The sequence below is a fragment of the Procambarus clarkii genome, chromosome 21 (assembly GCF_040958095.1).
Source record: "Procambarus clarkii isolate CNS0578487 chromosome 21, FALCON_Pclarkii_2.0, whole genome shotgun sequence".
In the NCBI taxonomy this organism is placed as follows: domain Eukaryota; kingdom Metazoa; phylum Arthropoda; class Malacostraca; order Decapoda; family Cambaridae; genus Procambarus; species Procambarus clarkii.
Window position 1 is genome coordinate 32,518,879 of NC_091170.1, and position 12,040 is coordinate 32,530,918.

At 38.6% G+C, this 12,040-nt stretch overlaps 1 long non-coding RNA gene across 1 annotated transcript in view; it reads left to right on the forward strand.

The window, feature by feature from the left end:
• Positions 1 to 1,633: 1,633 nt before the first annotated feature.
• LOC138367023 (uncharacterized) overlaps positions 1,634 to 12,040 on the forward strand; it is a 102,949-nt gene continuing 92,542 nt past the window's right edge. The window contains exons 1-3 of the long non-coding RNA XR_011229293.1: positions 1,634 to 1,714; positions 2,088 to 2,151; positions 5,202 to 5,524. This is a non-coding gene — a long non-coding RNA (uncharacterized lncRNA). The remainder of the gene's footprint in view (positions 1,715 to 2,087; positions 2,152 to 5,201; positions 5,525 to 12,040) is intronic.

Consider the following 12,040-nt stretch of genomic DNA (forward strand, 5'->3'; position numbering starts at 1 on the left):
TCTGATGCCAGGAATGTTTTTTTTTTCTATGTGGCAGCAATTTGTAAGCAGGCTGTGTCCTTTAAAGTGAAGCTTACAGTTAGGCCAACTTTTGATTAGATCCCTTGACATATAACTATATATATATATATATATATATATATATATATATATATATATATATATATATATATATATATATATATATATATATATATGAGGGTTATAAACTGATGTGTTTCTCTCCTATCGAATAGTGACAATCACTATAGATAGGAATCATGATCACTGTGCTAGGCTGCTAAGCTTCCGCAACATTGGCAAAGAAAACCCAGCCAAACTTTCATATGCTTCTATGATTTTGTTGTTTAAGGAATGTATACCGATAAGAACAAATCCTAGTATCTTTCAACTTTTTTTCAGCCTATAAAGAGGTAAATGAGAAAATTAGAATTAGTAAAATTGCAATAACTAGCGACTATTTTCTACTCTCCAACAACAAGCAATGGGAGACCGTCATGTGTATATTTAAAATTATAATTTCATTTCTATATATTTCAATTTATGTTTATAATGTCTACGACATAGTTTTGTGTACTTACACAGTGGCCCGATATTGAGTGGAGTAATAATAATGAAATTGATGTTTAAAAAGTCAAGTTACTAAATACAAATGTCACTTTAATATTAAAATGTACGATAACGTTTTAAAATATGCAAAACTTTTATGTGAAATGCACTTTACTGGCCGTACATAAATACAACACATTATAAATTTTTTTACATCAGTCAGCAATGCTCAGATGGTATTTTAACCAATAATTTTGACAGTTCTTACCTTAGTCACGAATGGCGTCGGGAGAATTTTTAATTTGTTTACACAGCTGGGTACTGGAGCAGACGATTTCTGACTCCACAGAGCTTTCCCTTCCCAACTTCCCAAACTAATCTTAAGTCTTACTGTTCCCAAGCTCATCTTGAGCCTTACCTTATTGTTTTCACCTGATGTACGACAAGCCAAGTCATTTCCTATTAGGTACACAATTACTGCAGGATGAATAAGGGTGACAACCCGTCCTCGACTCTAGTCCATTACATCCAGCGGTCGACCCCACAGACGCATTCATAAATTTTAACATGCTGTTAATTCAAAACGGGAATGTTCTCAAATATAAATTAATATTATAATATATTAACATGTTGCGCATATATAGGCATAGGTTTGGTTAGGCTAGGTGTTTAGGTTCTGTTAGCGATTGTTTGTATTTATTACGTGTATGAAGCATTTACCAACCCGTCCTCGACTCAAGTCCATTACATCCAGCGCTCGACCCTACAGACGCATTCATAAATTTTAAGATGCTGTTATTCAAAACAGGCATTTTCTCAAATATAAATTAATATTATGCATATTGTACATATATAGGCATAGGTTAGGTTATATTACGTGTTTAGGTTCTGTTGGCGATAATATGTATTTGTAGTACGAGGGTGAAGCATTTACAGCCTTGTGGTTCGAACAAAATTCGTCAGTGAAGCACTTGTTCCGGAAATGTTTGAACGTCAACAGTTATGAGTCGTGTGTAAACCTTTTTTCATTCATAAACAGGGGGTTTGGCGGGTGCATGGAATCACTTTTGGGTCTTTGTTTTGAGGACGGGCTGTGGATGTGATGGACTTGAGTCGAGGATGGGCTGTGGTACGCTCACAGCTTGAGGCCGGGTTGTGTGGGTCGGTAAGGATTTTAAACTGTTATATGTAAACTGGTTAGCAGGTAGTGTGCCGGTGCATTTTACATTGTAATAAGGATACTCTCGACTGTATTAAGACGAAATTTGCTGTTTCAGTGAAAAAGAGTATGTTTAGAATCTGTTGAAATTTTACCTTGTTTCATTTTCAGAAGCAGTAGAAGCTCGGTAGAAGTTCAGTTGGAAAGCATTCAATTAATATTCCATTTTACTGAAGTGAATTTTAGTAATTATTAAAGAGGATAAAAGCTCGTGTATGAAATATGTTTAGTTTCATAGTGGCATGTAAACAGTTTAATGATATTTAATGTTAACGGGACCATTTTAGGAAGTGTTTAAACAACCATGATCCGTTCTCAGGCCTCGACGACGCTGGCGGAGCCAGTGAAGCCGATCGAGGACACATGATGATCAACATGAAAAGGTAAGTCAACCCGTCATTGTATCAACATGGGAACATAGTAGCGGCTCTACACGTCATTATCATATTTTGTGGTCACTGCCGAGTATGCAATTCTTGTTCGTTTATTAAATTACAAATTCGCAGCAACTGCAGTAGCCATCTGGGTGATTAAGACCCAGTACTTATTGTGTTTCCTTCTTATTCCTAGCACTCGCTTTGCTTACAGTTATCTGGCACTAATTATGACATTCGTATTATGTAAAGGTAGAATTATTTATTAAATGCTCAGTAGACCTGAAACTCCGTGCATGCGACCAAAGCTTACTACCGCATTTATGATACGGTTGCGTGTGCTATAACCAGAGAACCTGTTGGTCCAATAATGAGCGCTTCCACCACATGGTCTCATGCTGGCCGTTTGCTCTTCGAGTCTAATACAAATACCTAGATTATTGCAGACTGTAGCTTTGCTTAATGTATGTACAATGGTCTACGTTTTCTCGACTCGCACTCTTGGACCTCCTGGCTTTACTGGGCAATGTGCTCCTGTCGTAATTTAATTTTGAGATTTTAATGGAAGAATGGTGGTTGTCTTGAGCCTTAGGAAACAGGAATTCAGTATTTTCAGAGGAGAGAATGTGGGTCTGCGCGCTTGGGTTAAAATTAAACCCTTTCATACCATATTGTATTTGGTGCTCAATAGATTTTGGTGCATATCGGCCAGAGGGGATGGACAGTTTATTGTTGGCTCTATACTCTCTTTTTAGATTTGTTAGTAATTATTGGTTAAATACTTTTTTCATTATTTATAAAATAACAATATTTACAAATAAAATATGAACACACAATTCAAGATACACAAATCATATTCCCGAATCAGCAACACCAACATCCAGCAACATAAAACCCGCGTGAGTAAAGATGAATAGTAACCAAGTACATTACACGGAGCATGAAATGTGTAGCACAACACATAACATAATAACAAAGAAGTCTCTTTATAAAAATTCATGATAAAAAGACCACAAGTGTGCAGTACAAAACCACACACATAAAATACAGACCCCATGAAAAGCAAGGCCCTACAAAACACACAGGCAGTTACACAATACACCCCTAGCCAAGCAAGCGGAACTAGGCACGAAACAAATTAGAAATACAAAACACTAGTACCATAAATCACCGTCTGTGTCCCAAAATAGAAAAGTGCCGGAAAGATACACAACACAAAACAATACACAAGAAGCATCGGAATTAAACAGTAATAAAGAAAACTGAAACACAATGCACTTGCACAAAGTACAACACTAAATACTGACATAATTACATAACAAGTGACAGCCTGAATCAGAACGGGGTCCGCGTAACACGTCGGCTGTTACATCATACCTCTGACCTGTAGAAACTTGTGTTAACAACAAAGTAACCATTACCACCAAAAAATAACTGACCACTAAAAAGAATTTATATATTAGGAATGACAATATTACAGGTGTCGTACAACAAACTCAACTCAAAAGGCACAGTACAAACCATGCACAGTGGAGCACGAGCCTGCGACCCACGCAGGGTTTCCTGCACACGTCACAACCGTCTACTGCCACCCTTGTCGCTTGTACTCGCTCACATTCTCGTTTGTATTACAAAGAAACAAATTTACAAACATAAATATTAAATATAACAAAATCAAATACATAATACAAAACCCAAATACACCAAAACTCCAACACCCAAGAAACAAGTGAAACAAAATTATGCTTTGTCCATTATTATTTCACTGGTCATTGACTGGTATTTTGCCTAAGGTGTTTATATGCAACCCGTCCTCGACTCAAGTCCATTACATTCAGCGGTCGACCCCACAGACGCATTCATAAATTTTAACATGCTGTTCATTCAAAACGGGAATTTTCTCAAGTATAAATTAATATTATAATATATTGGCATATTGTGTATATATAGGCATAGGATAGGTTAGGTCAGGTGTTTAGGTTCTGTTGGCGATTATTTGTATTTGTAGTACGTGAGTGAAGCATTTATAGCGTTGCGATTCGAACAAAATTCGTCAGTGAAGCACTTGTTCCAGATATGTTCGAACGTCAGCAGTTGTGAGTCGTGTGTAAACCGCTTTTCATTCATAAACAGGGGGTTGGTGGGTGCATGGAATCACTTTTGGATCTTTGTTTGGAGGACGGGCTGTTATATGTTCGTAGAGCCACGAATCATTCCACGAAGCTGTGTTTCAACAGCCCGAGTCTCAACATTCCATTGTCTAATATTTATGTTTATGTTCTCCCTAACGGTTCTACTCGGGTCATGTTCTACAACTCCCACCACGCGTTATCTTTTTGAACATTAGGAAGATCCCCATTCACAGGTACTCTTTCTTGCTTGCGCAGGCGCGGCAACTCCTCGTTATCTTACCCATGGTGATCTGTCATGTCAGTCACATGCTCAGTTGTTTTACAGGCTTTACAGACTACATAAAGCAGCAGTACAGTCTACTCAGTCATATATAAGCATCTTTAAATTGAGAAGTTTCATATAGGAGACAAATTTAACTGGTATATCATAAGCGTCTCTCTTACCGGATGCAATAGGTGAGTTTATTTTTGGCTGGTTTACCACTTCTCGGAAGCCTAATTTTGAAATTTACATGCTTCAACAATACATTTTCTCTATCTGGCTGAGATTTATCTCAATATATTGAATAACTATTGCTACATGTTCAGTAGTATGGTATATTATTACAGCCAGATACATGTATGTTAATGTGTATACAATTAACCTTCATTTGCTCAATTCTGCAATTATTATTATTTAGAAAATTTGTAGGATCCATGAGGAGGACTCGAACCTATGTTCTAGGTACTCTCAAGCACATCTTAGACCACTACACTGGGAGTACCTAGAGCATAGGTTCGAATCTTCAAGGCTCTCACTGACTTTCTCATTGATTCATCACGTTAAACGCGATTTCTTTGTGCATTATTATTATTATATTATTATTAATATTATATTATTATTATTATTATTATTATTATTTGTAACTAATTTATTCCTTGCTGTAGAAGATGAGAGAGGCGAAGCTCTCACGCACGGAGTACTCACCTCTGGACCAGAATTGAATACAGTAAGCTTTATGCATTATCTCTTCATATATCCCCTGATAACACCGGATAGACCAAGTGTTCCTGGACGACCGTCTGTCACATTCCATGCTGATGTCCTCAGGATGGAGATACGATTCAAGTGCATTGGTCTAGAGGTAATCGCCGGCGGAGCTCCTTTGAAGTTGATCCTTAGCGTCAGAGCCGTATCTAAACTTAGCCATGTTGCTTCATCTTGCTTCCTCCATCTCCTCGGTTCACCGTGAAGATTATGCCAATAAATGGTACGTGATTATTTGGTGTGTATAATCAAAATGATTATGTATTTGTTTCCAATGTTGATTTCAAAAGCACCGCTTAATGTTATTTTTTACCCATTCTAGAATCATATATCAAACTCATTCTAGGTAATTTGCAAATTGAATTAACAAATATTCATCTAGGTTATGCATTCTAAGAGTACAAGTTGACTCTAATTCGTTCTTTGTCTCATATTGAGGTGATTCTCTATCACTTACTTTTTAGTACTGAGTCTTCACCGAAGAAAGTTTAACGCTTTTTCCATGATGTTGCTGTTTGTAAATAATAATGCAACTCGGTTATTGTAACATTGCTTCCAAGTAAACATTGCTTTAAAATAGATTTTTATAAATATATATTTATATAATTTTTTATATAAAATATAATATATATATATATTTATATATATAAATATTTATGTATATATATATTAAATTTTTATATAAATATATTTTTAAATATTTATGCTCGCGTGTTCTATTTATTTATGACTAGTACAATAAATAATATTTACTCATACACACACTAATATATATATATATATATATATATATATATATATATATATATATATATATATATATATATATATATATATATATATATGTCGTACCTAATAGCCAGAACTCACTTCTCAGCCTGCTATGCAAGGCCCGATTTGTCTAATAAGTCAAGTTTTCATGAATTAATTATTTTTCGACTACCTAACCTACCTAACCTAACCTAACCTAACTTAACTTTTTCGGCCACCTAACCTAACCTAACCTATAGAGATAGGTTAGGTTAGGTTAGGTCGGGTTGGTTAGGTTCGGTCATATATCTACGTTAATTTTATCTCAAATAAAAACAAATTGACCTCATACATAATGAAATGGGTAGCTTTATCATTTTACTAGAAAAAAAATTTGAGAAAATATATTAAATCAGGAAAACTTGGCTTATTAGGCAAATCAGGCCTTGCATATTAGGCCAAAAAGTGTGTTCTGGCTACTAGGTACGACATATATATATATATATATATATATATATATATATATATATATATATATATATATATATATATATATATATATATATATATATATATATATAATGCCGTGCCTAATAGCCAGAGCCGCACTTTTTGGCCTAGTATGCAAGGTCCGATGTGCTTAACAGGCAGAATGCTTTTCGTTATTTCAAACATTTCTTTCCAGATTGGTTCTTTTCTAACAACAATCAATTATATTAGGAACATGAATTTCTGACTTAGTTTATTAGTTATATTAGGTTTGGATAGATTAGGTAGGTTAGATGATTAAACCTAATCTAACTTATAGGTTAGATTAGGTTTAATCAAATTTGTTAGTTTTGACTCAACATAAAATTCCAATCCTATATAATACAATGAAAACTTTATAATTTCATAAGAAAACAAATTGCAATATATTAACGTCACTTGAGTAAGTAGAACTAGTTTTTCAAAGAGCAATTAATTGATTCATTGCACTATAATATATCTAAAATCAAATGATGAAAAGAGACAAGTAAAAAAAGACCCGCTAGACGGGAACAGACATTTCGTATCCATAAATCAAATAGGAAGCCACAGGCAAGAAGTAGGCTATAAAGGAGGCGGACGATACGGCAAATAGCAGGATTTCCCCTTAAATTGAAAGCGAGATAGAGAATGTAAACAAAGTGTGGTGGAGACACGGGGTGGGAGGAAGTGCATGGGAGCGGCCCAGTGTGAATGCCAATCCCGGGTTCGAGGCACTGGCTGAGGTATAAATTATCCCAGGAGTGTTCCCTGGTAAGGGAGATATGGCGATACCCGCACGATGCGGGTGGGGCCTTGCCCAGCGGTCATCGTCTCGCTCTCGTCAGTTGAAAAAATGATGATAATTATGTTAATAATAATTTTGCAATTGCTTTGTATTTGAGAAACGGTTGTAGTTATGACTATAAAATGGATTACACTAATATTTCTTTAACGATCAATTATCATACATAACGGAATTAAAAGCAGATTGAAAAACTTAACCATGCTAGGTTTAAAATATAACACTTAAAACTGTACTTTTTTCTTTCGTGGGATACGATAGGCTGTACCATGCTGGACGATGTGAAAACACCTCGTGTTGGCTTTGAGAAACCTTTCCGATTAGGATGCGGGTTGGTATTTGTTCCTGAAGGATATTTCAACAGCTCTTTGATCCCCCTTAATTTAGATTTTGCTAAATACAAGAGATGTTCTATAGTGACACCAGCCTGGTGTGATTTATTTATTCATTAAATCTTAATAAGGCGAAGTAATAATTATTATGGGAAAACACTAAGCCATTACGACTATATAGCACTTGCAAGGATATGAAGACAAGAGTTTGGCACAGGAATAAGGAAATGAATGGTGCCCAACCACTTATATAGAATTGTTTGTTTGGATTTTCCTAAGAAATGTAAACAATGAAAGAACCAATTTCCCTGTACCCTAGTATCGTGGTGGTGCGCGGGTCTGCTTTTGAGACATCATAGTTCTTGCATTGTGAGCAATTTTGCTGATTTGGTAGTCCCTGATGGCGAAGTGGTGACACACTCGCCAGGCGAGCGGTTTGGTCTGGTTTAGAGCGGATTGACTGGGAGCCAATCCTTAACTGTTCGCTCCTGTTCACCCACCCGTGATTGGGTTCCTGGTTATTTTTTTTTTATCTTTTTAGTATAATTCTCATTAAACAAGTGTTTCATATCATTACAGAGCATGAACTTTAAACCCCTAAATGTTATACTTTTTTTTCTTAAATGATTTATCGTTTTTTCTTTGGTGATGAGTTAAGCGCCAATAATACTTACGTCACACACAGTAAGCTCGAGCTTCCTATGCCTGACGCAAGCGTTATTGGCGTTATCAACAAGGCTGGCATACCCGTATTATATACGTGAATGTAAAACTTGTCACTATTATTACAGGGTGTATTAGTCTATACACCTCTGTGAAGTGTTGCTCACAGCTTCACACTGAATCCTAGGAAATATGTTGTAGTTTATGCCCAAAAGTTCAGCTTCTTAATTTTTCTGATGTAATCAGAGATCTGAAAATCCAGATGTGTGTCATACTGAATGAACTTTGTCCTATTGATAGCTGGTCAAAGTGATTATATAAACCAGTGCCTCAGTTTTGATTGTGAACTGTGAGACCTGCAACATGCCGACATCGGTAAGGTCATCTGTGTTTTGCAAGATCTGTTCCAAGATATCCTAGATATTCGTCCTCGCACTCGGTGTGTCTTGCTGCCTGACCTAAAGGCAACTTAAGAATGAGTGATGTGTGTGTGTGTCCTGGTGTGGCCGAGCTACAGAATATAACAGCCTAGTCACCAGACTCATTTAGCGTGATACCTCGTGTTACGACAATACTCTTACAATTTGGCCTTTGTAATTATTTTATTGGCATTAATTTCTGAAAAAAAGTAAAACGTCACAATTTTAAGTGGTTTGCCATATGTTCCATGTAATAGGCGTTGCTAATTTAATTTATATCACATTTAGTCGATGTAAATTATCATTCAGAGTATATTCTCTATATTGTTTGCCGATATTTGCTTCACCACAATATTTGTGAGCTGCGCATGTTTAACAAACATCGCGGCTGGACACCTGCAATTCCGGCTATAATCCCGGCCAGAAGTGTAGCAACTTGTATACATTTGTTGTGAACTAAACCTCTGAGTGTGGTATAATTAATGACCTTCGCAGGCTCAAGGTTTAATTTTTAGCCTATGCGATTTTCCTGTATTAATATTAGGTATTCTCAGGGTGGTTGTGTACACACCCGGGACACCCTGGGTGGGTGTGTACACAGCCGGGACACCCTGGGTGGGTGTGTACACAGCCGGGACACCCTGGGTGGGTGTGTACACAGCTGGGACACCCTGGGTGGGTGTGTACACAGCCGGGACACCCTGGGTGGGTGTGTACACAGCTGGGACACCCTGGGTGGGTGTGTACACAGCTGGGACACCCTGGGTGGGTGTGTACACAGCCGGGACACCCTGGGTGGGTGTGTACACAGCTGGGACACCCTGGGTGGGTGTGTACACAGCTGGGACACCCTGGGTGGGTGTGTACACAGCTGGGACACCCTGGGTGGGTGTGTATACAGCCGGGACACCCTGGGTGGGTGTGTACACAGCTGGGACACCCTGGGTGGGTGTGTACACAGCTGGGACACCCTGGGTGGGTGTGTATACAGCCGGGACACCCTGGGTGGGTGTGTACACAGCTGGGACACCCTGGGTGGTTGTGTACACAGCTGGGACACCCTGGGTGGGTGTGTACACAGCTGGGACACCCTGGGTGGGTGTGTATACAGCCGGGACACCCTGGGTGGGTGTGTACACAGCTGGGACACCCTGGGTGGGTGTGTACACAGCTGGGACACCCTGGGTGGGTGTGTACACAGCTGGGACACCCTGGGTGGGTGTGTACACAGCCGGGACACCCTGGGTGGGTGTGTACACACCCGGGACACCCTGGGTGGGTGTGTATACAGCCGGGACACCCTGGGTGGGTGTGTACACAGCCGGGACACCCTGGGTGGGTGTGTACACAGCTGGGACACCCTGAGTGGGTGTGTACACAGCTGGGACACCCTGGGTGGGTGTGTACACAGCTGGGACACCCTGGGTGGGTGTGTACACAGCTGGGACACCCTGGGTGGGTGTGTACACAGCTGGGACACCCTGGGTGGGTGGGTACACAGCCGGGACACAGTGTTGCTGTATCTGGCGGTGGTGTATCACGCTCCATTAACACTATCTTCAGCTTCTACTTCCTTAAAGTTCCGGCCAGTTGGCTAATTTACTGGAAAAAGACCTAAATTGCTGGCTTAATTTAATTACCGTCATTTACGGCGGCGTCCAAGTTTAGTGACTTGTGAGATCTTAAATTAACAATTACTTGTATTTATTGGAATGAACATTTGTTGATTTAATCATTGGAATGTTTGACCATTTTCCCATGTGAAAATTGTCTCATTTGACCATGGTTCGAGTTAGCTATTATCTGATTTTAAAATTGACCCATTTGACTGAATAGGTCGCATTTGAATATTGCCCTAGTTCGTATTGTTACCTTTACCTATTGTACGATTTGACAATTGACTAATTTCACAGACCCATTTAACCATTGTTCCATTTAATTATTGCCAAATTTTATCATTAATCCATTTGATCAATGTCCTATTTGAACCTTGCCCCATTTGACCATTACTGAAATAAGTACTTGAAATTTATTTAGACTATCCAGCCCCTCATCTCTGGCCTACGTTTACTTCACTCTAGGATCAACTTATCCTTTATTATTTTATGTTCTACTCTCCTGTATCATGATGCACCGCAGGTGTTGTGTCACGCACTTCTGATACAAATGTTCAGTAGCATGAACACAAATACCAAGATTGTTAGTTTTGTTCATCTGTCTGGTAAGATGTAAATGACTACGGATCCTAGACAGCAATATTTGGCAACACAACAGAGTTAATAATTATAAATAACCACTAAGCACAGTGAACAGCTTGGTAATTATGACACTTGGGCACAAATATAAAAGTAACGCTTATAGTCCTGTTTATATAGTCTTACGTTAATACAAATTAACGTTATGTTAATAGATGTTAACATCCGGTGTCTACCAAAGCACTAGTTACTCAAGGCAAAACCAATATGAGCTTGAGCCGTGTAATGTGCCAGCGAGGCAATCCTCGAGGTATAGAGCCAACTGCCAGGGTCCTTAATGTATTTTGTTTCTTAAACTGAATCATCCAAGAATTTCTTGGGCGTCCAAATTTAGGATGGATTCCAGCGTCGAAAGCCACTAAGCTAAACACGTATAACCGAGCTCAATCACTTTCGCGCTCAGGACAATGGACGTGGGTGAATAAATATAGCTTAAGCTTGTGTGTTACCTGATGAACCAGGCTGTGACTCATTCGTCAGGCTGCCTCAAACAGCCTGGTGGATCAGGCCAGGAGACTTGGTCAGAGACCGGGCCGCGGGGACACTAACTCCCCGGAGTCTTCAGCAGGTAGGTAAGTGTGGTATGAAGCAATTAAGTTTATGCTCTCGTGAAATTGGGAACAGCCCTGAAAACACAACGCAACTGGCCCAATTTTCCGCTTGTTACACCTTGTAATAAAGTTATTACATCTTGGTATAATGTTTTTATGACGTATTACAACGTTGTTGCAACTTGTTAGGTGTTAAAACTTGTTCAAACGTAGCAACGTCGCAGTTACGTCGTGTGTTTGGCGGGTTAGTCTGCCTAAAATTGAGTAGTGAAAAGTTACATACGAGTCTTTGGTGTCGAGTGTTTTCTACTTGTTTATCGGTGTTCGTTATTTTTGTCAAGTTTTGCCGATGTTTAAGTTTTGTGGAACATTTTTTTAATATATTTCCAGACACTTCTTGAAACTGGGTAAAAGACATAGGCGTACGGTAGTTTGTTTGGGAATGTGGCGGTGTAGT